The sequence below is a fragment of the Falco peregrinus genome, chromosome 2 (assembly GCF_023634155.1).
Source record: "Falco peregrinus isolate bFalPer1 chromosome 2, bFalPer1.pri, whole genome shotgun sequence".
In the NCBI taxonomy this organism is placed as follows: domain Eukaryota; kingdom Metazoa; phylum Chordata; class Aves; order Falconiformes; family Falconidae; genus Falco; species Falco peregrinus.
The window spans coordinates 55,197,078-55,224,280 of record NC_073722.1 but is presented as its reverse complement, the minus strand read 5'-3'; the positions used below and the strand labels follow the sequence as shown (position 1 = coordinate 55,224,280).

At 48.2% G+C, this 27,203-nt stretch overlaps 1 protein-coding gene across 1 annotated transcript in view; it reads right to left on the bottom strand.

Annotated features, from left to right (window-relative positions):
- Window positions 1–9,917, bottom strand: part of TMEM33 (transmembrane protein 33) — a 42,429-nt gene extending 32,512 nt beyond the window's left edge. The window contains exon 1 of the mRNA XM_055795965.1: window positions 9,911–9,917. The gene's annotated coding sequence lies outside the window, so the exon portion shown is untranslated. The remainder of the gene's footprint in view (window positions 1–9,910) is intronic.
- Between the last annotated feature and the right edge of the window lie 17,286 nt (window positions 9,918–27,203).

The following is a 27,203-nucleotide window of genomic DNA, read 5'->3' as shown; positions in this document are numbered from 1 at the left end:
CCGAGTGTCAAGTTTAACCAAATAGTTATTGCTTTATCAAACAGAGTCTGCAAATAAATTAATCAAAAGCAAATATGTTCTTTGTGCGGCTCATTTGCCGGTAATGGATGGATATGAAGATTTGCCGATATTATTGTCTGTCATTCAATCTAACAAAGTGAACATTTATTGCATATATATTAAAAATTATCCCTTAATCGAGTGGGGCTGGGGTTGCAGTTATTGGAGTCTTCCCAGAGGTGAAGTCCCCTTGGATAGGAGCGGGGAGGGCTGCTCTTCGCCTCCCGTGCGATTCCCTTCGGAACATGTTTCAAAATTGCTTTAATCCACGGCTAAATTGAGCTGTTTTACTAACTGTCCACGATATCATAAACAGTTTGAGGAGCTAATAGACGAGATGTTATAAAAATAGTGGACGTAAGGCACAGAGGAGGCGATATATTCGCCCAGGAGTGATGGCCAGGGACCCAGCCACGGCAAACAAGCCCTCTTTGTCTCCCCCTTGCTTACATCATTTTCTAATTAGGCATAAAATTGTCTTCATACACTGGTATCGCTGGCTTCATAAACATAACCATTATGGTTCATAAGGACCCCATTGTGGGGTGCCCCTCTCAAAATAGAAAAGGATCTGGAGAGGCCCAGAGAAAAAAACATCCCCTTTGTTTTCTCTTTTGAGAAGACGGATGGGCAATGTCACGCAGATGATTACTTTGGACTATTAAATTGTCAGAAAGGAAGAATTTCCCTGTTAATAAGGGGGTTATGGGGGAGCGATGGAGCTGGATGCGGGATGCTGGCAAGGTGCGGTGTGCGCGGGGATGGCGGGGGGCCGCGGGGGGGACTCCGCCGCCCGGCCCGGCCCGGGGCCCTGGGAGCCGTGGGATTCCCGGCGTGGCATTCCCGGGAGCGAGCCCGGCCGTGGCTTGGTGCCACGCACCCGCGGAGCAGCGGGCAGTCCCGGCCCCGGCGCCGGGATAACTGGATGGAGATGGATGGAGCCGCCTATCGCCCCCGACGCAGTGTCAGCCCCCGGACAATTACTGTCTCCAGAGGGATGGACAGACTGACTGACACTGACCTCTGCCCACGAGCCCACTGGCGGCCCCGAGGAGCTTATGTGCAATTTGCTGGATTTCGTTTACAATAACCCGACTTGACATAAATAACTCTCCATGCTGTGTCTACGCCCGCCTGACCTCCTGAACTAGCGCGGAAACACTGCCGTATTGATCAGGGGCACGGGGTTTTTTTCTTCTTCTTTCTTTTTTTTTTTTTCTTTTTGGCCCTTGAAGCGCTCGCTCTATCCCCCGGTCCGTGCGCTCCGCCGGGCCGGTCCCGGTCCCCGCACGGGGGCGGCAGCAGGGCCCGCCCGGGTCTCCGCGCAGCGCTGGACCGAGCCCTGTTGAACCGGGAGAGCAGTCGTTTCTCCGCCGAGCCGTTTTTCCTTTAGGGCTCTTTCCTAAGGTTAAAAAGCGGCGGGAGTTAAATGTTATGTCGCGACAGCCAGCGGCCAGCCGTGCCACGCCGGGGAGGGCCGGCAGGGGAGCCTCGGGAAGGCACTGGCTCCCCGAAAGCCCGGGCTCCCGTTCGCCCTCCCGCCCCGTCCCGGCGGGGCCAGACCTTTGTCTCGGCTCCCGGCGGGAGCTCGGCGGGGCGTGCGGAGAGGGACGGAGGGAAAATAAATAACGAGGAACGAAAGTAAAGGAGGGGGAAGAGAGGAACTCCCCGGCAGAAGCCTCGAGGAGCGGGGCCGGTGTTATCCATTTAGCGTGACATATGGAAATCGCTCGGCGGACCCACAATTAAAGGAGCCGGCCCTCCGTCCTTTATTCCCCGCTAACTTTTGTATTAAATGTTAACAGCCTGGCGCTATCCATTCTGGTTCTATTACCGAGTGAATGTTGACTCCAAGGCTGCCTTCCTTTCTGCCTATTCTGGGGCTGCCTCCCACGCAGATTTATGTATTTTTGATATTAAATTCTTCCTATCATTAAGCCTGCTCTCTTGTTGACTTTCATTGACCCCTGCCCTTGTCCCCATACTTTTCCATATTTAATACAGGAACATTTTTGCCGGTGCCCTCCCCTCTTTGTTACCTCCCGGTTGACTGCCGTCCCTAATGGCATGTGCTGTTTGCTCTGTTGTTGAACTTGGTAGGGTCACATAGTCTTGTGCTGTGATATCCTCCGCATCTCCAGCCCTGCGATTCCGGGGAGGTGCCTTGTGGAACAAGCCTTTCTTCCCCTAGCTACCGGCTTCCTAATGACTTAAGCAAACACCTTCGCTAATGATCCCCCAGGCTCCCTAATCCCCTCGGGGTTTTGTTTAGCTGAACTCCTAGTGCTCTGCCTGTCCCACTGGCAGCGTGGCCTCTCTGACCTGAGACATCGCAGCTCTTCTCCTTGGAGCGGGCTGCCTTGTCCAGCTCCGCCTGGGCCAAAGGCCAGGATCATGGGAGCATTGCATGCCACCAGCTGCTTGAGGTGACACCGAGTTACAAAGAACCGCCAAAGGAAACTTCGGCTCACACAGGCAAATGAATGTGTTCATTTATCTCCTCTGACTCCGCCGTTCGCGGCGTGCCTCGGCCCTGCAGCTTGGCTGGGGGAGCGGGTGAGTGTCCTTCCGAAGAAAGATTGGCTCACTTCTCCTAGGCCGGTCTGTTCAGTATCATTATGTGACCGGTTTTCAGAATTGAAGTTGCCTGGTGTTTTGATTCTTCCCTGCCTGTGCAGTTGTGCCCTGGAGGTCCCTTCAAAATGGATGCTAATTGTTGGGGCTGCACACTGCTGCCTGCTAAAATGCCCCAGAGCTCCCAGGCCCTGCTCCTCAATGGCTTAATTGACAAGGACTTGTCTGTATTTAGGAGCAGCTGGTCCAAAGCATTGGCACATCAGTGCAATCTTAACACAGCATCCCTAGCCTGGAGGAGTATGAGGGTAAACGTGGTTAAAATGAAGGAAGATTTATAGCCGGCCCCCTTGGGTAATGCGACAGAAGACAGCTACCAAGATTTTCCCTAGTAGGGGTTTCATTCATCAGCTTCCCAGCCTTGGTAACGTGTCTAGGAGCCACGTTCCAGCTATTATTAATAATAGGAGGTGGCCATTTAGCACAATTAGGCAGGTGACAGTATTCCACAATAATGCGTGGCCCTGAACGAGACGGGGAGCCTCTAGCAAACGGAGCAGCGCCGGGGCTGGTGCAGCGCCCGGGTGCGGGCTGGTCCGGGGGGCAGCCAGCCCCCCCGCTTGCGAAGCCCCCCGCCCGCGGGCCAGGGCGCTGCCATCCAGGTCCTGGCAGGCACGGGCTCACCCTGCTCCTGCGAGGAGGGATGGCAAAGAGCTGCTCCCGCCGAGCTGCCTCCTCTAAACCCTGGATTCAGCCCTCTGAAGACACACATCGGGTTAAAAAATCATCCTCCACCTCGTCTCCGAATCCTAAATTAAGGCTTTCTTTCATTTCGGATGCACGGGTGAAATATATGTATTTTTTTACCCACACTCTTACAACGCTTCTCCTGAGCTTCCCGTTTACACCATTTAAACTTACTTGATTTCTAAACGGCAAAGCCCGGGTTTATTTTCTGCACGGGGTTATTCAGCATTTTACAAAGAAGGTTTATGGAGCGGCTTAAAACTAAGGGTTTTTTTGTTGTTGTTGTTTTGCAATGTGTGGGAAATACTTTTCTGTTCACACAGTTCGCCCTATGAATAGGGATAATAGGTTCGGGATCCTCATTGAAATTTGAAGTTTTTAAACATAAATTCCCTAACTTTTGCTCGTTTTCTCAACTTTTTTCGTAGGAACAATGCCAACATTGAAGCCCTCGGTTGGAGTCTGCACAGTTGGAGATCTTTGGTGCCATTTTAGACATCTTTGGATTTCATCAATCAAACTGACTGCAATTTTCCATAAAAACCCTGAATTTGGGTCAGAAAGTGGGCAAAGCAGATAAAGATCATTCGAGCTGTCTTATAAGATGATAAATAGATATCCTTTCAGTCCAACAATGCAAGAAGTGCAGTTTTGTAATTCACTTCCATTGGTTTTGAATGCAGTGAGTCGAAACAATTTATACATGTTTTCCCATGGTTAGAAGATGTCTTTACATACTTGTCAATAGTAGCTTGACCTTTTTCCCTACTGAGCTACGAAGAGGTGCTTTTTTTTTTTTCCTTCCAGAGTACAGAAAAGGGTTGTTTTGGGTTGGGTCCCCCCCCTCCCCTCCCCTTTCTTTTAGCGACTTAATACGTTATTTCTTCTCACCCGAGGTTTAAGCAGCTGGTAGGTGGTTCACCCCAGCTCGCCACTCTGTCGAGGAGGTATTTTTGATTCGTGCCGCGATAAGCGAGCGGCCCAAGCGTGATTTTAGCCAGACCTGTTGGATTTGCTGTGTATTCTTGAACTTGGGAGAAAGGTCATTCGTTTCTAACAGGGGAGAAGTCCTAAAAGTCTCGGGCGGAGATCTCGGTGGATTCTGCCAACGTGCCACAGCTGGCAGAGCCCTGCCGTGGGGCCGAGGGGAGGGTTTCTGCCTCCAGGGATTCTGGCCGCTCCCTGACTCAGTCCCACAGCTCCCGGCGGGAGGGGGAATGCCCTGCAGGGGGAAGTCCGTGCTGGGGCCACTCCGTTAGATGCTCCGCGCATCCCGGCGGGACGGGGAATGGCAGCTCACGTCGTGTAGGAGGCCCGCGCAGGTGTGGAAACACAGTTAGGTGTTTCGGAAAGTAAGCTAGGAGCATTGGCCCCGGTCAGCAGGATGGGGAAACTGAGGCAGGGAGCTGCTTTCCCACGGCTGGTACCGGCAGTGGCCCGGGCCTCGCAGACCCCTGCCCACCGCTCTGAAGCGAAGTGAAGGATCCTTCTGGGAAGAGGGCAGGCAAGAAGGATACATATTTGGGAGGCTTGAACCCCTCCACACTTCCCCGGGGATTTGCCCCGGCGGGCAGCCCACCGGCTCCCTACGCTCTGCCGGCGCCCAGCCCGCCCCGTCCCCCAGGGCAGCCTGCCGCAAACCGGCCCAGCCCGGGCAGAGGAAGGTGGTGGAGGGAGGAGGACCAGGCATCACCACCTTTTGCCTTTCCTCCCCTCGCCTTGAACAAGACAGCCCTACTAAGTGCTGAACACTCCCCGCTAATAGATAATGACCTGCGGTGTGCAGCTGCCTCCTGCTCCTCAGATAAAGGCTGCCTTTACTTTAATTACATTTGTAACATGAGCGCAGTAGGTTCCCAACTAAAACAACCCAGAAACGGCAGCATTCACGTTGCGGCGGGCACAGCCGTCCTCCCGGAGCACCCGGACCCTTCTGCACAGCGCAGACGGGGTCCCCAGCCTCTCGCTGTCCCCTCTTGGCGGGGGGGACACGACACAGCTGGGCGGGGGGAAGGTGGCCCACTGCCCAACGCTATTTCTGCCTCTTTGCAAAGGACCACTTGGAAAGGCGGAGGGAAAGGATTAAAGCAGCTCCGTGGACGCTCGTGGCTTCCCACGGGCTCCGTGGATGTGAAGCAGAGCAATTCACGCCGTGCAAATTTCGGGGCTGCGAACAGATCCCCTCCCTGTGGCGGATCTTGGGTGAAATTCCACCTAAATGGGGTAAAAAACGTCTCCCTCCTTCCCCCTAAAGCGAAGACGTTTGATATCCTCCCTTCTTCCAGCGCTTCTGCAGAGCCGCAGGGAGGGAGGGAGGGGAGGATGCTCCGCAGCGGTGCGCGGAGCCGCAGCTACGGCGAAGCTGAGCGGGGCCTTTGCCCGGCGCGGGGGAGCAGAGCCCGCGGTGCCGCCCGGCTCCGAGCACTGGGGCTCAGCCCACCCGTGTGCCGGTCCAGGGGCGGGCTGGCAACCGTGCGGCCACGAAAGCAAAGCCAACCGGTAGCCCCCCGCAGCTGCAGTGGGGCTGCGGGAGGTTTGGGGACACCTGAGCGGAGACAAAGCACGTCTCCGGACTCGGGCTGCTTAAAAAATGCCCCTGTGTGTTAATGACTCCGCAGCCGGAGGTTGGCTGAGACAGGCGGCAGTAATTACAGATTAAGATTTTGGGGACAAGCCACTCATATTAGGGTTACATTTACAAACAGCGCGATAAAAACAGTAGTTTGTTTCTTAGGGAGCTTTCCACTCCGTGCTAAACGTCAAAAGCCAAGCTATACACAGGTAAAAGGATTTCTTCCTTGCCTCCTTGCCCGCGGTGTCCCCAAGCGAAGGCCCGCGGGACTGCGGTGCCGCTGCCCCGGCCGCCCCGGCCGCGGGCTCGCAGGGGCGGACGCCGCGCCGTCGGCGGGGAGATGTGGGGCCGGCACCGCAGGCGGCACCGCGGCCCTGTGCCGCCCCCTCCGCAGCCCCTGCTTGCTCCGGGTTTTTTCTTTTTATTTCTATTATCTCTTCCCCCCCCCCCCCCCCGCCATTTTCCCTTCTTTCAGTCTATCAGGCAAATACTGAAGGACACACTTGAGGCTAAAACTGATCTTGGAAATACCTACTTAGGCCCTTTGTCAGTGAGTATCTCTTCAGCCACGGCTACACGGTGCCTCCCGAGGGGGATGGGGTTGGCAGGACACCTCTAAGGGGAGACCCGGGATGTTTTCACACGCGGAGCGCGGCTCACGCACCTGCTGAGCGGGGCGGGGGCGGGCGGCGCTGGCGGGGCCCTGTCGCCCTGCCCCGAAGGGAAATCGATAACCTGAATGTCATCCCCAGCCACTGGCACCAGCCGGTTAACGATTCAGCCGGGCACCCTTCTCAGCAGCGGATGACTTACTCAGGATGATAATACACAGTTACAGATTTTTTTCAGTCGATCTGGCTTTTAGCGATGGGAATAACCCTCCTGGCTCCGTACTGTTCCACTCCCCTCCGTCCGCCAGGTGTGGGGGTGGCTTTGGGGCCACTCGGCCCCCCCGGCCTGTCTGAGGTGGGGACCCCCCCATTCCTTTCCTTTCCTTTCTTTTCCCGGGCGGGCCAGTGTAGCCGGACGCTCACCCGGCGGCCGGACGGGGAGCAGCGCTCCCGACATACCGGGCCGCAGCGAGCCCGGGACGGCCGGGACGGTGGGCGGCGGGCGGGCGGGCGGGGAAGCGGGGCGGGGGCCGGGGGCCGGGGCCGAGGGAGGTGCCCTCGGCCGGGGCAGGCGGTGCCACTCACGCCGGCGGGGGGCTCGCAGCTCGCTGCTGCCCCGCTACCCGGTCTCTCAAAGCCCCTTTCAGCCGCTCTGCGGGCTCCTCACCGGAGGAGGCTGGAGCTACATAAAAGCGCATTATGAAAATTATAATATCGGGCCCAGAGCATGTCCGCGGAGGCAGCTCGACAGCTTTCAGGCATTGAGCTCCCGTTCAGCTGGGCTGAGCTGTAAAATATCCATTTGAATTCGGTGCCTGAATGGAGCAGCAGCAAGAACAACAAGGACCGGGGCAACAGAGCTCCCTTTATCCGCCCTGCGACTTCCCCCTGCTTGGCCATTCCTCTCCTGTTGCACCTTTCTCGCTTTTGGGCAAATTCAAGGGCTTTTCTTCTTCTCTTTTCTTCTTTTCTCTGCGCGGGAAGGGGGGAAGGAGTGCCGGGGGGACGTGTGCAGGAAAGGCCCCGTGCCCTTCCTTGCCTCCCTCCCCGCAGGATGCTCCGCGGAGCCGCTGGCTCGTCTGGCTGCAGTGCCGGAGGGGGGAGAGGGGGGTAGTACCAGGCACGCCCTGCCAGGCAGAGCCGAGCGCCCGCCGGCACTCAGCTCCGCGGAGGGGAAAGAAGCCTCTTCCTTCAGCCCGGAGAGCGGCCCGCTCTGCTGCCTGCCTTAGCTTAGAGCATCCCCAAACCCTGCGACGGTGCCACCGTCGAGCCTCGATGCGAAAAGAGCCGCTTCGTGCTTTTGGCCCCACAAACCCCAAGGAGCCAGGGGTGGGGAGCGACGAGGGGAGGGGGTCCCAGCTCTGGCAGATATGATCTATGGAGACAGATGAGCCGACCTGCTATTCAAAATACTATCCATTGTGTTGGTAATGGCCCGGTTATGACTGGAATAACCCCTTTAATATTAATAGATCCTTTTAAGGCTGCGGTTTCCTGGGTGCTGGGCAGGCGGGCGAGCAGCGCAGGTGTTGGGGCAACCTGTGCAGGCGGTGGCCCGGCCGCAGCGTTCGGCGCAGGCAGCGAGCAGGTGCTGGCGGGACGCGCACCCTCTGCGCCCGGGCGAACAAAGGCTCGGCTCGCCCGGGGTCTGCGAGCATGAAGAATTGTTTAATTTCAGGGGAAAGTGAAAGGCTCTGCTTCTGCCGGGACGTGACATTTCCTGTGGTGAAGCCTGCATTGGCTGCTAATAGAGATCTAATTGATGGGTGAAGTCCCATTTCCGCGCTTTCTCCTTTATTGCTCCATCCAGTCTGTTGCAAAATATAACCTTAATCTGATTTAGCAATTCCTCCAGGATTCGGTGCAAGCTTACAGCACAGGAAAAATCGTTATTAAAAAAGTTAAAATACAGACTTGGATTCAGTGCATTGCCTTTTTTTTGTTTGTTTGTTTGTTTTGTTTGTATTTTTTTTGTTTCTTTCTTTCTTCCCTTTTTTTTCTTTTTTTTTTTAGATCCACCCCTACCCAGGCTCCCGGCGTTTAACACGTTCCCTTTGGGTAATCTCTCCGGGTTTTATGCCTATTAATATCAGGAGGGATCGGCGATAATGCAGCCGCCCCTTTGTTTTAAATGCAAATGTCAGCATTTCGGAGCCGAGATGCGGGGCGGCGGCCGCAGCAGCCGCGGCGGAGGGGCGCACCGCCGCCCGGGGCGGGCCAGGCACCGGTAGTTTGGCGGTTGACGTCGTCAGAATGAAAATATAACGATAAATAACCGCCAGCGCGGATTTGCTGGACCTGGTTTTTCTCTCCTTTCGTTTATTTCCAAAAGGCAGGGCGGGACCCAGAGGCCACTGGCCCGCTCGCTGCAGGCCCACAGGCAGGGCGTGTGGCGGGCCCGATCCCCGGCCGGCCCGGACAGCGGCGGCCGGGCCCCCCCGGCTGGCACGGGCACCGGCAGCGGCAGCGGCACCGCGGGGCTGAGGGACGGGCCCGGCCGAGCTGCCGGCTGCCGCCGCGGGCCCCGAGAGCTCGGGCGGGGCGGGAAGGGGGTTTCAAGCTGCCGTCCGGCGGGGACGCCCGGCCCGGCTCACGTACGGAGGCAGCGGACAGGGCAGGGAAACTCCTTTTGATTCTTTGCCTTCCCCCCCCCCCCCCGCCCTCCATCCGCGCTGAGACAGCGAGAAGGAGTGTACAGGCATTCTGGACCTATACAAACTCTCTTCAGTGCCCCTTGATAGGTTTAATGAGGCGGAACGCGATGAAGGGGATTTGAACCGGTCTAAATGATTGATGAAGCCTGGGGCAAGGCTGAGCTTTTTCCGGATAAAGCCCCATACATCCCCGGATAATGGCTGGGTAGTGGCAGGGCTGGGCTCCTTCAAAAGCCGTGGCCCAGGCGCATTGAGAGGAAACAGGGAGGGAAGGTGCTCTGTTGTTACCTAATCAGCCCGTGCACTGAGCCACCAGCCGCCCGGAGCCGGCGGGGCTGCCCGGGAGCCAGGCGGGTGACAGGGGCATTGCTGACACACCCGCACACGCACTCGCACACCCGCACGCACGCACGCGCACACCCCGCGCACCCCCGCCGAGCCCCGCCAGCCCCAGCCCACGCAGCTGCCGGCCCGCGCAGGGGGGGGCCCGACCCCGACCCTGCTGCCCCCACGGCATGGCCTGGCACGGCATGGCGTGGCCTGGCACGGAACAGCCTGGCATGGCATGGCATGGCCTGGCACAGCACAGCCTGGCCTGGCCTGGCCTGGCACGGCCTGGCATGGCACAGCCTGGCATGGACCGGCATGGCATGGCATGGCATGGCATGGCCTGGCACGGCATGGCATGGCTTGGCACGGCACGGCCTGGCACGGCACAGCATGGCCTGGCCTGGCACGGCCTGGCATGGCACAGCCTGGCATGGACCGGCATGGCATGGCATGGCGTGGCATGGCACAGTGTGGCACAGCATGGTATGGCCTGGTGCAGTCTGGCACAGCACGGCACAGCGTGGCATGGCAAGGCATGGCATGGCATGGCACAGCCTGGCATGGCATGGCGTGGCACAGCCTGGCGCAGCACGGCCTGGCAGGGCCTGGCACAGCCTGGCACAGCCTGGCACAGCACGGCATGGCCTGGCACAGCATGGCATGGCACAGCAGGGCACAGCCTGGCACAGCATGGCTTGGCATGGCACAGCTGGTATGGCACAGCCTGGCATGGACCAGCATGGCATGGTATAGCCTGGCATGGCGTGGCGCAGCACGGCATGGCCTGGCACGGCACAGCCTGGCACGGCATGGCCTGGCACAGCACGGCATGGCCTGGCATGGCACAGCTTGGCATGGCACGGCACAGCTGGCAGCTCTCACTGGCTGATGGCGATGGGCCTTAGAGTGAGGGGCCTTGGGTCCACCCTTAAAGGCAGAGCCCTCCTGACACACCCCAGACCAGGGTGTTGGTGGTGGAGGTGGTGCCCATAGCAATGTGGCCACACACCTGCAGCACCTGCAACATCCCCCCCTCCAAACACAGACAGGGGCATGGGCATGTGTGTGCCAGGGCAAAAGTGAGCCAACAGCCATGGGTGTTGCAATGGTAATAAAAAGCAGTGTTGAAACGTCTGTCATCTTTAATGTCTCAAATATGCTGGTGGAAGAGGGCCTACAAATCTGATGTCATATCCCATGGGGTTGTGAGGTCCCCAAGGCTCCCCAGCCGAGCTGGCCACTTTCTCTGGCTGGGAGAAATGTAAGCCCAGCCCCTGGGGAAGGTGAGCATTGTGGCAGGCATCCATTGCGGCCTCGGTAGGATGGTGTTGCTGGTGGAAGGCTGTTCTGGCAGGTGGGGCATAAAACTGAGTCCCCCATCCTGACTTGCAAGGAGTAATGAGTGTCCTGCTACAGTGGCATGGTTAGATTTGGGTAAACCTTTCTCAGGTTAAGCCCCCCTTTTTTTCCCCAGGACTAAAATGGCTTTTTTGAGGTAAACTAAAACTAATGCCACATAATGGCTAGATGAAAAAGCTTTTATTTTATAAAGAGTGATATGCAGACATAGCCCATTGAACATAATAGCCTGCAATGAAGAGGCTTATTCAAGTCCCACAGAAGTAAGGAATTCACGGATTAAAACGTGCAAGATGAGTATATGTACATGGGAACAGACATTTGGTGTGCCCAAGTATTGTCTAAAATCAGTGGTAGGAAACAGTCCAGTGTAAAAATCTGTCCTCTTAAGGAGTGATCTTCTAAACCTTGCCTGTGTCTTTCCCCTTAGTAATCAAACATGGTCTGATTGCAAGGGCAAGAACATGTTGAGATCCTGCATTTAGTGTTCCTGGGATGGATGAAAAATCCTCCACAATACCTTGTATTTTTCAGTACAGCAAAGTGCTAGAAACAGTCTTTTCCCATTTTGTACTACCTGAAAGTGCATCATGAAAAGAGGCAGTTTGAATTATTTGTAGCAATAGGAACGGGTTGTGGGAAAAAAGGATGACTATTCATTTTTGCACTTCATCACTTATCCCCTTGGCTTTGATCATTCATCTTTGGAACCAACACCTTGATCCCAAATCAGATAAAACTTTTACTGTAGTCAGCAAAGCTGAAATCTTGTTCACCTTATGAAATCCCACTGACTTCCAAGGAACAATTCACACCCGCAGAATGAGCGGATTTAAGAGAGACAAAAGTATCAACCCTTACAGATGTGAACTGCATGCTCCTCCTCAGCTGCCTTGGGGTGAGAGTGCTCACACTGGTGGTCAGCAGCAAAGACAAAAAAAGCCCACCTCGAATAGAGTAACTCAGCCAACTTTATACCATGCAATATTTCCTGAATGCCAGGAAGTTAAGCAAGAGTAATAGAACAACTTTTTAAAGAAATATGAAGGGTGAGTCATGATTATTGTTGTCTTCCAAAAGCAACAGTGCTTTGGAAAAAAAAAAAGGACAAAAGAAATCAGTGAGTTAAATGAAATTATTAGTACAGTTTAATTTGTCTCTGAAAAGCAAAGACATGTGGGACAACAGAAAGAGAATCTGCTGGTTGTCTTTTCCTAGCGAAGAACTTTGTTACATCTATTAAAATCCTTTTATCTATGCATTATCATGATTATTTTATTATTATTATAGTTTTATTTATTATTGACAATAACATTACAGCATATTCTATCCTACTCTGCATCCAAGGATCTCAAGGCATTTACAAGCATTAACGAATGAGTAGGGCATGAGAAAACAGTTATTTTGCATTTAGTTACTGGCTTCTTCCTAAAGATTTTAATGCACGTGGAGTTTCACAGTTTGGAAACAATGTCAGGGCAAATATTATTTATCTACTTTTTGTATGAGAAAAAGATGTGCCATGAGATAACAATCAGTGTATACTTTGACGTGGAAATGGGCTCTCTAGTATTAAAGAAAGATCAGCATCCAAGCCTGATGATTGCAAGTCTGATTTCTTACCAGCAAATCCCTGTCTCGGCTCTATTGCTTCTGATACTGAAATGTCTCCTTCCTCCTGGCCAGGAAGACCAGCATTTACTGGCTCCATGCTGGAGTATCCAAGTGTCCCACCCTGCTCTGTAACGCCTCTCCTCTCCTGGGGTCTCCACAAAAAATACTGCACCAGCACTCTAATGGGTCAGCCAGGTGGGTTTATGAGTAATGTGGTTACTCTCCTGACTCCTTTGGTTTTTTAACTGCCAGACCTGCATGGAATCCATGATTTGGTTAACTACATTGCTTCACACAATGTAGCCTCTTTATCCTGCGCACTTTCTTTCCCAAATATGCAAGGTGGAACAGAAGAAGTTAAGAGAGCCCAGAAAGTTGGGGGCAGTAACCAGCCAGGGGGGCTTCTGCAGGCACAACATCCATGGGAGCAGAGCCATCAGAGGCACTGGAAACTGCAAAGGCCTGGAGCCTGCCAGCTACCCCCTCCTTTTTTATTTTTTATTTTTTATTTTTTATTTTTTATTTTTTATTTTTTATTTTTTATTTTTTATTTTTTATTTTTTATTTTTTATTTTTTATTTTTTATTTTTTATTTTATTTTTTATTGAGGTAGAAAATACAAATTCAAAAGTCCAGTATCTTCCTTGCAGTGATTTGGTGGAAACTGTTCATAAGTTTCCTCCTTCCACAAGGGTCTGCTGCAAACAGAGGAATAGTAGGCTTGTTTGATCTTTTAATTCAAAAGATGTTTTCTTCCTAATTAGTGATAACAAAACTCCACAATGATATGAGGTCTTTTGCAGCTCATGTCAACAGACACTCCTTTATATGACAGAGTTATCTCTGTGTGTGCAACTAGAATATTCCTCCGATGAAGTGCAGGGTCAAGTGATAAAATGCATTTAGCCTGTACTCACCTGCTTAAACCAGCACCACTAGTGTGTGAACTGGTGTTAGATTAGAAAAGTCAGACAAAACCTTCTAGTTTCCTCCAAACACAGAATTCCCTCTGTCAGAATCCAACAGGCCTGATGCCTGCACGGATAAATCCTGTGAGAGATGTGTTTAATAACTAGCATTTTAGGGGCTGAGGTAGACATGGTTTCCCCTGAGAAAGTCAACCGTGTGCCTAGCTTTTGCTATATGAAGTCAAACAGACGATTCTCTTATTTTAGTGAAGGCTTATGCCAACCAGCTTTCCAGAACATGACCATCTCACTGGGGCTTGCAGCTAGATTCCTTTTTCTGATTAATGTCTTTTAAAGGTCTTGCTTGGGTGGATTTTCTTTTTCACACAAGCTGAACTCAAACTGATTTTTTTCTTTAATAGGAAAAATCCAACTCTTACTCATTTCAGGAGATTGCTAGGAACATACCACCCACTGTTCCACTGGCGTTTTGTTTCAGACTGTCCTCTGGGCTCCCATGTTGGGGGACACTCTTGGGCGAATGCACACGAGCACACTAACATACAGCCCAAAGGGCGGGATTGCATAAGCCTTATTTACTCAGGAAGTCAGACCAAAAAATCCTTAGAGGTTTCCTAAGTAGTTCTCCTGGCAAACATGTGGAATATTTACTTAAGTGCTTAAGTTTTTGGGGTTTTGTCTTTTAACAGGAAAATGCCAGCTTTGCTGTTTACAAGTGAGGTGGTCACGGAAGACTGAAGAATGTAAAATCTTTATACCTATTACAGATATTCAGAACAAAGCAGATAGGAACTTCTGCCAACATCTTCCAGGCTGGACGCTTGTGTTGATTGCATATGTGTGCATCTAAATGGAAAACAGCTTGTATGCAGAGATGCTGAGCTGTCACCGTGAGGTATCTTACTATGGTCTTATTTTCTCTGTGGAGGAAACGCTTCATATTTGATTAGAATTCCCACTTTTATTTAGAATATTTTCTTTGTGAACAGAGTCTCTTTTCTCATTGGGCGCTGCCATAGGCAGGCGTTTGAAAGCATCTCAGCCCTTTAGATTGCTCCAACAACAGAAGCACAGGCAGTGAAATGAGCAACAAAGATTAGCGGTGCTGTGTCCCCATTGGCTTTTTTGCAGAGGCTCCTCCTGTCAGCAGTCACTTATTATAACAGAAGAACAAAGTGCCGAAGCTGCCTGCCGCTCCATTCAGCTGTGTGGTTGCCCAGGCAGGCAGGCAGGCCAGCAGCCAGAAGCCAGCAGGCAAGATTTAACAGCCATGCTTCAAAACGCTGGTAACAGCTATCAATGGATCCATAACTCCCAGCTCTCCAGATATGGGGTCATCTTTCAATACTACCCCACTGTCATATACAACATTTGTCTTGTCCTGCATTCAACTAAGTGTGTCAATCTGTGGGGTGACTCTATAATGCACATATACAATAGCACAATGAAAGCAATAATCTCCCACCCAGTCTCTTTATTTATTTAAGTGCTATTACAAAGTTTCCTGCAGCAAAGGGAAGCTGGGAGGCTACAACCTACTCCAGCCATGCAGCAGCTATCCAGATGAAAGAAAGAATGTGGTGACTTAAACAAGTTACACGTTTCTGTGACTTTTTTTTTTCCTCCCATCCTGACACCACCACCAAGTGGTATGGAGAGAGGGGAGTGGGGAACTGACTTCACTAACATTTCAAAATGTGTAGCACAAAAGGAAGCAGAAGTCCTAATAAATAAAATTTGTGATTCCTAGGCAATTAGTTTTCCTTCTACATTTTTTAAAGGAAATATTTGCAATTTATAACTATTATGAGTAAAATGCAAATGCAAGACATATAAAATAGCTTAAAGCTTTCTCAGTTTAATGATTTTGTGGCTCTAGTTTTTGAAGTCCTAATATCATTATGTATCTTTAACATAAATAACTTCCACAGTAGCAAGATGACTCCTCAGTTCACAATTCTGTTCAGAAAATTACAACGAAGTACTAGATATTTCTGTTCTCAGCATCATTGCATTAATTGCACAAAGACCACATTTGGCTAATGTTCATAAGCGTCATAATTAATCAGAGTTCATTCTTGCTCTACTATTGTCTCAACACACCATAGATTCCCCTTTACAAGAGCTCACACCTCCTGGGCCCAGCCGTAAATAGACATTTCAAGGATCTCTTACGATGAATGCATCTCCTCCGCTACCTGAACCGACCAGGAACTTCTGGGACTGTTTGCCAGAATCAAGGTAGCCGCCCGATCTCTGTAAGTTTCTGCAGGTCAGTAAGAGCTATCCACTGACTATAAAATATTTGTAGATGCCACCATGCCTTATTCTTATGTGTTTATTACAGTGTCTGACGGTTCTGCTAGCAGGTATGGAACCCTTTCTGCTTGGTCTCTGCCCTAAGGCAAACAGAGATAACTGTCTTGAGATCATTGAACAGCCTGTATTTTACACTCTGTCCCAAATACTGTCCACCCTACAAACAGTCCAGCCGTATCTGACTTCCACTGAGAAGCTGAATACAGACTAAAAAGCCAGATAGGAAAAGTCTGCTCATATAGGCAGATGACCTGACAAAGCAGCACAGCAAAGGTGTGTAGCAAGAAGTTCAATACTTCACAAAAAATATCAAATATTCCAGGATGGAAAGTTTTTCTGGTCAGCACACATTTGATTAAAGTTGTGCAAGATATCCTCTGAGGCGTTCTTCAAAAAATCCTTTCAGCCTGATAAAAAGGAAAGTTCCTTTAATTATTTTCTGGAAAACTAATGAAAAAACCCAAAGGTTAGAATGGGTAAAAATGCCAGATGCACACCTTCACCACAAACGATCAGCAATATTGAGGAGAATAAGAACACACATGTTAACACTATATCCTATAGACAACAAAAAGCAAAAAGGGACTGCTCCATCAAAGCCATTCACAGCCCACCTTAGAAGGCAGGTGGTGGCCCATACCTCTCCCGAAGGCTGTAGCTGCAAGTACCTGGAGTGGAAGGACCTACAGACAATTGTGCAGTGCTGGAGCACCTTCTCCATGAACATTGGGTAGGCTTCGGACTAAAGCAAAGGAGGGACCCTCAGAGGAAGATACTGGCCTGCTCAACAGAGTGGGCTCTGAGCCAGTGTGTGTGGGCGTGGGTTCCTTGTTAAACTGGGTTCTGCTCGCTTTGTTGCGTTGTGAAACAGTTTCCATACCTAATTCTGTTTCAAGAAAAATAAAGATACCAGAGTCCTAAATGCACTTGCTTGTAAAAGTTTGACTATGGGAGATCTTAGTTGCACTTATGAGCCTTTCCTCAGTGCTTAATAAGCTGGCCAAATAATGGAAGAGAATTTATGTGAACGTCACGAACAAACCAGTCCTGCCTGCTGTTCTCCTACAGCTCTTAGTCTGTAAAGGTTGGGACAGGTTTTCTGTGAGAAGCTCACAGGACACAAGTAATGGCGGGATGAAAGCTATGGTGCTGGAATAGATCAGAAATAAGTTAAAGGTTATCTATATAAAGCCATAGAAAGGGTAGTTAAAAACTTAATATGATAAAACTTTTATAGGGAGACCTGAGAGTATTTGCAATGAAATGTTTGTTAAAACAAAGACAAAACTCCTCATGTTTTAAATTAAATCTTCCAAACTCTATTCCTCTTTCAACAGTTCTTCTCAGAAGGGCTGGTGCCAGGATTTTTAGATCTTTAATGTTGACAGTGATCAAAAAGGCCAAAAATGGTCTCAATGGTGCATTGGCCTGGTTCCCTATAGCAACTCCTATCCTCAGGAACAATTGCATCCAAGAGTCTGATCTCTCCAATGAGATAAACTAAAGGGACAACTTCACACAAGATTTACCGCTTTCAAAATAAAAATCTTTCTTCCAATGAGTATTTCTAATGTTAAACAACCATAAAGTTGTGGTAACTGTAGTGCAGTAACAGGATCAAGTAACTAGAAAATGCTGAGTACATCATTTAGCTCATAGTCCTAACTGAGGCAAAATTTGCCTAAAAGCAAAGGAGCGAGGATTTCAGGACGTGCCCCATTGCTGCCCCTTCCATTTTCTTCCAGCGCTTACTCCCATTCTCAGCACAAGTGAGAGGTGGGAGGTGTGCTAGGTATGAGCACGGCAGTGATGGTGGCAGCATGTTTGTTACAGAATGTAATTGAAAGTACACAACAACTGGAGCTGGCTCACATGGGGCCAGACCATACGCATGTTGCATGTGCACAGACAGAAGTTCTAATTGTGATAGCTACGAAGAGCAGACAGAGTCACTGGGAAGTGAGCTGGTTTCTGTAGATGTCTCCTTTCAGAAAGTAAATGCATCTCCTAAAAGACCATCTTCAGGAAACAATTTTTATGTATGCGTGTGGGGTTGTGTGTGTGTAGCAACTCTCTACATAAATGCAGTTGTTTGAAAGAAGCAGGATTTTCAGCAGTGCTGTAATATTTGTATATCTACACAGTCACTATCTATTCCATATACACAAACATCCGCCTACCCAGAAAATAATTGTGGATAATTCAATGTTCAGATTTGATAATGGATGCTCAAATAAATATGAGAATTCCAAGCAAATTTGTGCAAATGAAAAAAGATTTCCTCTGACATAATGGCATGGTGCAAGGCTGTCTGTAATGAGCTGTAATTTGTCTGGAAGAGCATTTTAAAGGGGTTGATCCATCCACTGGAAGACCAGCAACTGCTCTGAGACTAGAAGCAATGAGCCAGCCTGCCTTGTCTCAGAGGAAATTACACCACAAGCAGGCCAAATTTCTGACAACTTCCATAAATTATTTCAGATTTTCATATTTCAAATTTCATCTGCATTCATCATGTGAGTTTGACTGGGGAAAAATGTCTAGGAGGAGCTCTGCTAGCATTCAGTGCAGCAGTCCCAGGAGCCTGCCCTGGGACTAGATAATTGAATTTAGTTTTGATTAGATTATTCTTGCTGCAGTCTACTGCCAATCTGAAGTATTGTGCCTTCTCTTCTACTTAACCTTCCTGCCCCATGCCTGCTCCAGCCTGCATGCAGCTCTCTGTATTGCAGAATATATTTGAACAATCAAACTTAGGAGTTATTATTTTGCTTTCCATTGTCCATCCTTATAAAGGCACACATCTTTCACTGGGTTCCCTCTTCCCTGAAATCAGATTACTTCTTTTTTTTAAGTTTGTAATATTGTTTACCATTTTCAGTGGAAAGTGCCCTGTAATTTAGGTGGAAAATCTAAAATCATTACTACATCTCTGGATGATGCAACATACCATAAATGAGGATCATTTCTAAACCAGCTATAATCATCACTGGGCAATACACATGAGAATAAGAACAGGTAAATAATGAATTCATCCATCTATTTAACTAAAAATCTATTGTTAGCCAAAGTTATTAATCAAATCTTTAGCTAGTGGTCAATAGAAAAACAAACGAAACACCCTCACCCCCACCCCCCCAAACTAGCTTCACAGTCTTTCTCTGAAAGTCATCCATTAGAAATGCAGAATACGAACTTTTAGCAAAAAAATTCAACCCCAAAAATGAAACACATTTATGAAAGAAGTGTGGCAGAACAATAACAAGAAAACCCCTTCATATGAAATGCATCTAAATGGACATAACGTTATTACTAGCAGTAACAATATGCAATAAATACTTCTTAATGTATAGGCATTTTTTTTCCCCATTTATAGAATATGACTAAATTGATACATGTTTCAGGAGCAAAATATGTGTAACTCTCCAAGTTGTAGTCTGGATTATTAGAAACACAGATAAGGTAAACAAAGCTAATGCTGTTCTTTAAGTAATATCTATCACTTCCCCGTTATTGAGTTATTTCTTTTAACAATATAGGGGGTTTTGATGCTATGTGTCTGAACTGAAGAGTTTAGATTCTTTATTGTTCTCCATTTTGATGAAAAAAATTGAATTGGGGGCTGTTATATTGAGTTTTGTTCCGTAAATATACTGAAATCATATTTTTGTTAGAAACTATCAATAAATCCAGTATAAGAAAAGTAATAAGATACAAATATGAGCAGGACCTTTGCAAAGGAAATATTACAAAGAGAGTGTGCCCATAAAATATATTAGGGAATGTGCTTTCTCCCTTGTGTTCAAAGAAAATGCTGAAGGAATTACAGGGAACTGTGTTATTTTTAATACAGATACAACACATGAAATCAGATGAATGTAACTGCTGGGGGATAATGTTCAAGAAAATGATCAAACATGAACTGCTAATGTATAGGTTGTCTTAGAAGGCCGTTATTTATTAGCCTGAAGATTTGTTTCTCATTAACACAATTTACCAATGCAAGGCATCTGGCTCCAAAAAATGACTACATGTGTACACATACAGCTATACACACCCTCTACTTGTATATTTGGAGTCATATGTATAAATAGATACGTGCATACACATGCAGTTATTTTGTATATGTATATACACATAAATACACAGATGGGTCTGTATTTTTTGTATGATTTCTGTTAGTCTAAGAAAGGACTTACCACCAACAAGATCTGGGGAAAACAAATGCTGATGAGAGGGAGGGAAAGATTAAACACAGCAAATGAGTGTGGAATGTCCCACAAGGCACAGTTAAAGGTAGAAAGAAAATAGCCATGTTCTTGCTGCCTGTGAGTCCCACCCCACAGACCTAATACATTACATTTTCATAGCAGCAGCTCTGCTGGAGATAAGGCTCTGGGGATGCAGGAAAGGCCCTATAGACCCCTACAGCAGTGTGCTGCTGCGATGGGCATGAGAAACCCAGAAAGGCTCGCCAGAATGTATGCATTTCTTGCTGCTTACTGAACAATCTCCAGGGTGGCACAGGGGAGGAATTCTTCTGACATCATCTGGTTTTGTCTACATTTTATTAAAAAACAATTTACACTGAGCAATGGGAGCTGTCTTAAAGACCTATTGTTTTCCCTTGTTTCAAGCAGCATCAATGGCTCATTCCTGCTCTTACTGAACTCAACAACCTCGGGCTGCCGCATTGTGCGGCCGGCTCAGGGCTGTGAAGAATGTGCCAGGCAGCTCTCTGAGATCTGCACCTGATGCGAAGACCACATGAGGCAGCATCAGGACTCACTTATTTCACACACCCCGTGACAGGCTCTCTGTCCAGCTTTTGGCATCTTGCTATTTATGTTTTTCTTACACACGTTGCACACGTGCGCCTTATGCTGTAGATGGTGTTTCTTGCTTTGCAGTGGCTGAAAAAGTCACTGTTTTCCTTGAAACAAGTATTCAGAAGGGATATTGACTTCACAGCTTTAAATATGTTGCAAATAGTGGTTTTGCAGATAATTTGTGCTTCATTTGAAATGTTGATGGATATATATGTTGTTATTATTTAGAACTGCATCGATTTCAACCATTTCTATAATGCAAAAGAATATTGTAGTAACTGTATTTAAATAAGAAGAGTAGTCATGACTAGGTTCAGTTAATTATAATTTGTATGTATTAAAATTAACAGGCTGTTTATGGTTTTCAGGTTGCGCGCAATTTCAATCACCATCAGGCATTTGTTACAGGTTTGATCCATGCCCTGCTGCTGATAAGGGACATTCCTGCCTCCCCTCTCTGCTGTCCCTCCCTTCCCTTCCCCCTCTGCCCTTTTTCCCAGTGTCCAGATTCAGGTCAGTCTCCAGCTGCTTTGCATTTTTTGCTTGATAACAGAAATAGGACCATAAAGGTCTTTCCATTTTTCGAAGTAGAAGCACTGTTCTTGCCTTTTCTTTTTTTTTTTTTTTTTCCGAGAAGATTTCCAGATTCTTGAATGAAGTTTCCTTCAATTTCTTAATTCATGGTAAATTAAAAAAAAAAATCTATTAAAAAAAGAGGAAAGAAAAAGATTTATAGTAGCTTGTGGTCAAATTGCAGGTAGAGCTGATCACAACCTGGCTTTGACTTATCGGGCCATTAAGAACAGTGACCTAAGAAATTATTTAGAGCAATTTGTCACTTCCTGGTACCAGACCTTAGAAAAACAGATGGGCTGTGCCACGGTTTTCTGTGGGAAGTCCTAAACATAAACTTAGAAAGAGCCAAGCATCCAGAGGGAGTCGGCACCTAGGCAAAAAAAAGTAGTAGTCAGGAGAAGAGCTCAATATAGGTAGTTTTTAAGAGCTTTTTTGGGAATTGGTTGTAATTGTAACAGGTGTGTTTACTGAAAGGGACCAAATCTATTCCAGCACAGATCTGCACCATAATATCTATTCCCAAAAAGTCTAGTTAGAGAAGTGTGATCAAAAATACACTTTCCAAAGATACAAGGTAGCAGCTCATACAAGCTTTTTACTACTGTTATTGTTGAAAGGAAGAAAATCTTTTCATCTGAAGGCCTTGTCCTTTATGATATGTGATGAATAATTAACATAATTAATGGGAAATTAAAAAGGATATACCTTGCATTTAAATAAAACCAGGACTGCAACAATAGCACATATCACACTTGGGTAACAGACCTGATTTTCTGTGATAAAGTCAGAGCTCTGGAAAGAAGAAATGTTGCTTGCAATTTCTAAACTTAGGGTTATTTTTTAAACCTAGAGAGAGTTTTTTCACAATATTGAGAAACAGCTGGGGGATTCCATTTGGAGATCTTTTGCTGCTGAAGCACTGCTTTCCAAAAAGCATTACCAACACCCTCACGTCAGGTCGTGCATTGCCAGTCGCTCAGCTGCTCCCTACATAACAGACAGCATCATCTGAAGAGAGCAAAGGATTTCTGAGGAACTAGACATGGACAAACACTTCTTTTCCTCCAGGATTAAATGCGGAGTACATGCAAAAAAGGTAGAAACCAGCACTTTGGGGGCAGCTCAGGTTTTCCCCACGCTGGGCTGATTTCTCTCCGAGGTTAGGAAAGGACCCTCCACCAGCTGGTGCCTGAGGCATGGGGCACCAGGAAGAGACCAGCTGATGCCCGGGATGCGGCTCCCCTCTCCCACAGAGCCTGGGCCCTGCAGCCGCACTGGGCTGTTAAAGCAGCTCTGTAGCTGCTTCAGCTTTCCTGGTGCCAGCGCAGCTTGGAAATGAGGGAGCCATAACTGATTTCCTACATTTCCTTATCTTTCTCCTCCCAGCAGGTCTTGGCCCAAGAATTAGCCCAGCTTTAACCGTTTTGCAGCTAGTAAGTCATCCAAATTTGTAAATTACTTTATATTTAGCATTACAGTGCTTCATTGCACTGTGCAGCTGATTTGCCTCTTTCAAAAATAACAGGGTCCCAAGTCACATGGAAATCAAAGTAACATCAAAATTTGTGCCTGTCCCTCGGAAGCATTTCAGTTGCATGTGATTTTGAAACAATGAAATTGGCTCTGAACCCAACTTTCACACATTTATAGAACCAAACTCAAGATAGAATCTTATGGAAAGTTTTACATTTTATAGCTGCTTCTTTTTTTTTTTTTTTCTTTTTTTTTTTTTTAATATGTGGACTTCTGGGTTTTCTCAGTGCCTGGAATCGAAACAGACCTAACATCATGGGAAGGCTTATATCTTAGTATCTGTTACCTTACTGGAAATTGTGATAAGGACATCTCACAAAAAAAAAAAATAATCTTTACTAATTAGATTTCCAGTTAAATTTTGCACACTGAAGAGCATCTGATTTTCCAGACATAAATCCGACTTTGCAGTTCTGGATCCCCCTTGCTTTCCATAATGTCAGCACGTGCTTCCGGATGAGCACATTTCACACAGCTCTAAGGTGGTGGCCTTGCTCCTCCATCTCCTTAGCATAAACACTGAAATAGTAGTGAGGCAGCTGTGTCTTCCACCCAGCACAGTACATTAACTCTTGCAGCACACAGGATCCTAAAGTGCCTCTCAGTGTCTTACCCCCCAGCCATATGGCATATCCCCAGCACTAAGAGATCAAACCTGGCAGGATCTGCATGAGCCATCACCCTCCTGGCACCCTCTGCACTCTGCACATTCATTGAGAGGGGGTATTAGCAGGAAATTTCAAATTATTTTTGTTCTAATGCATTTTGGTTTAATTGTCATGTGTTAATGAAGCATGGTAAGCCTGCTGAAGAAAAAAGTAGCTGCAAAGGCTTCAAAGCATTTCCCCAGGACAGTGGCTGACAGCGAAGGCAGTTCATGTACAGCTGACAGCTACAGACCTGGATTCAGGAGCAGGGTGCAAGCTCCAGTTATGTCCCAATGACATACAAAGGCATATGTCCAAATGACAGTCCAGGCATAGTCAGGAGAAATGCATTCTTCCACCAGCCAAAAGGACTTTCCTTAATGTTAAGTTGTATCACCATACGCTGATCTTTTATTTCAGACTTTGGGCATTCTTATTTTTAAATGCTTGTCTAAGAAAAATCCACAAAGGCTCTGAAGCCTTATTCTGGGTGAACTCTGTATAACCTGAGGGACTGGTAAAAGTAAGCATTTGCTACTGGCTGAATTTGCAATGCTTCTTCAAAACCCACAGATAAAATGTTCTGGGCAGCTCTAAGTATATTGTATAGTTTGGATGCACAGGTGATGCGCAGCAGGGAAGCGATCCTGCTGGTGGGTGGAGGCTGAGGGGGTTGGGCAGGAGCAGCATCACCTCATGCATTTCACCTGTAAACGGCCATTCAGGGCTGGAGGGCTGGTGTCAGCCAGCCGGCACCTGGCACAGGGGTATGGTAGATGCGGCTTTAAATGTTGTGTTATGCCTGTAGCACTAAGCTGCCTGTGAAGTGCATTGCACCGTGTGGTGCCTAAGGGGTCTTGTGCTTCCCAGTTCAAGGGACTCCCTCTATGTACAGCCAGCTTTCATTCTCTCCCGCTATAGCTATGCTTGCAGGAAAACTACTGTGGAAAAGAAAGTATGACGCATACCAGCGTAGTTGTCAGCAGACTGCTTTTCCTCATGAGGAAGAGCCACATGTGCCACGATCAGTGTTTTGGATGGCCCGTTACTGCCTAGGAAGAAATCACACTGAAGGATTGAACAAAGCATATAATAAAGGCAACTTCTGTTCAACGAATCCCTCAGGAACACCTTTACCTTCCAGTGTGTGTTTAAGTCCCAGCATTTGATGTGTACTGCTGATGGCCACAGCGCTGCCTGCCCAGGTCGGTGTCCTCTGGCTTCTCTGCCTCTCTACCCAGGCTGGTTGGCCACACACCTGGGAGGCTATGGCCACATCTCACAACATGCTTCATGGCTAATTCAATCTCCGATGCAGGACACAGATGTTTGAATGCTCTATCAGGCCACAAAGTCTGAAGAAACGTTGGACTCATTTGACGTAGATAATAAAGGCAATAATGCAACATAATCTGGGCAATTGTCTTTTTTTTTTTTTTTTCCCACACAGCAGCAGATCCAGGTCTGACTCAAGTCTTCCCAGTAAACACAAGCAAAATTTAATTTTTCAGTCACAGCAGAGCAGGTCCTTGGCACCAGCTTTCTTGGATGACTCAGAGCACCAAGGCTGAGTGTATTCCCATGGCTCCACTCTCTGCACATCCATCCCTGCTCTCCACCTGTCTTTGCTCCTACCCTATCTCCAACCCTGAGCATAAGCATCCAGCCAGAGCTGGTGGTGGTGGCACTGCAGTGTGTGGGGTACAAGAAACATGGCCATCTCCCAGCCCCACTTCTTATGTCCTCACCTGGCTGAGGAGCCTACTCTGTGCAGGACTCTCCTCTGCCCATCATGGGCTGCCCTACACTTGCTTGTGGGCGGTGTAGGCCAGCCACAGCCACAGCTCCAGGCTCCCCATCTGGGGCTGGGGCTTTGCTAAGCCCTCTCAGACCCCTGCCCTGAGTCAGGGCTTAGCTCACTTACACCAGATCTCATCCTGAATCCAACTGGCTCCGCTCTCACTTGTAAGCCTTGCAGGCTCAGTAGCAGATGCTTCTGACACTGCAGGTCTCAGATAACTTTCTGTTTTATATACATACACAATGGCATTTCTCATCAGTAATCATCCAGATAAAATGAACAGCAGGCACAGACCACCAGCTCAGGGCCATCCTCCAGCACCCTGCTGCCACAGAGGTAGTTGCCTGATCCTTAGGACAGCGAGGTATGTGCCACTTTTCTAGGCTTGTGGCTCCGCTTGCTCTTGGGAAAGGGAGGGGTAAGGGGTACCTCAACTCCAGACAGGAGCTGGGGGAAGGTCCCTGTGCAGATGGCACCAGGAGGGCAGGAACAGCACGCTTCAGTGAGACGCAGTGATTACTCAGTCTGGGCTGCCCAATTTCCTGCAAGAGCCTTCCAGCAGAGACGGCTCGTTAAGTTTTGCTCCCAAGCAGTTTAGCTCAATGTAGGTTATTTTAAGCCTGCAGCAGTGTTTCCAGCTTTGATTCAGTGAAATTTATTAAAAAATATGGAAGGTTAAATGGCTGCTTATGTCTCCTTTCCTGAGATGAAAATCCCACACGCACAAGTGAATGCACCACATTTATTCTTCCTCCCTGTGTGTTTTCTGAGGGCCACAAGAAACACCTACTGAATGTTGCCAGACATTGATCTCTGCTGGAAGGGTCAACAGAGATGCTGCACTTGTGTTCTTTCTTGTTCCTCTCCCTTCCTTTCCTCCCTTTCCTCTGACATATGCAATCAGTCACAGGCTGAGCTGAAGGGAATGGGTGGGTGGCCCCAGTCTGCTGCACGGGTGCTCCCATGGGTGCCCCCCTCGGCATTTTTGGGGTACTTTTGGGGAGGGGAGCAAAGGGATGGATGACTTACGGTCTCCTTAGCTCCCTTCTTGCCTCCCCAGGAAATCTTTGTTTCCTACCAGCTGAATTTTTTCCTTCCAGTTTGGGAATGTAGGTCTCATTAATGAGATTAATGGCAGTTGACTGTATGTACAAAGAGGACAAAAGGTCCCTAAGACGAACCATGCCTCCTTTGGGGAATGTCAGTACAAATGGGGAAGACACGTAGATCTGTTGTGGTCCTTTTAGATGCCAGAATACTACCAGAACAACAGCGTAGAGGCTGCCAGCAGCCCTTGTAATGGGAAATAATTACCAATGACCAGTGAGTTGCACAAATGTCTGAGGGTAAACGCTGGTGTCCCTGTGGTACTCAGTAATAAGACATTTGCAGGTAAGAAAGTTGATCTACGAACATCATGCTAATAAACAGAAGGTGAAAGCAGAGTAGGGACATTTTTTATGAGTAACTTAAGGAGGCAGATCAGATTCAAGCCTCCCATTCTGTTTTTTTTCCTGCCCAGAGGAAGAAGTGGCTTAGTGAGACACAGCTTTCAGCTTTTCCTCAAGCTCCCTCACAACCAACAGGGCAGAATCCTGCTGCAGTATGAAAAAAAAAACCAACAACAGGCAAACCTCCCATCATCTTCAAGGGTCCCAGATTTTCTCCCAGGGGTTTGCAGCGTGCTCTTCTCTCCCAGGCTGCCTGGTTGCTATCTCACTTCGGAGCAGTCTCAAAGAACCCCACCCCGAAGCTGGCTGCCCAGCATCTCAGTAACAAATACCTGTCACTACTCCAACACAAAACCAATCATTTCGTTTGGCTTTTACAGAATCAAAACACACCTGTCCTAGCCAGAATATTAAATAAGGGCACCTTTGGTTAGCAGCATGTTTAAAGAAATGTCATTTTCTCCTAAAGATGAAGTGAAATTTTGTCATTTCAGGCTTACACCGAGCTGCACTTACTAGAAAATGAAGTCTACATTTGAATGAGAACCTATTACTTCCATTAGTCCCTTCTGAGCCATCACAAGTAAATATTATATA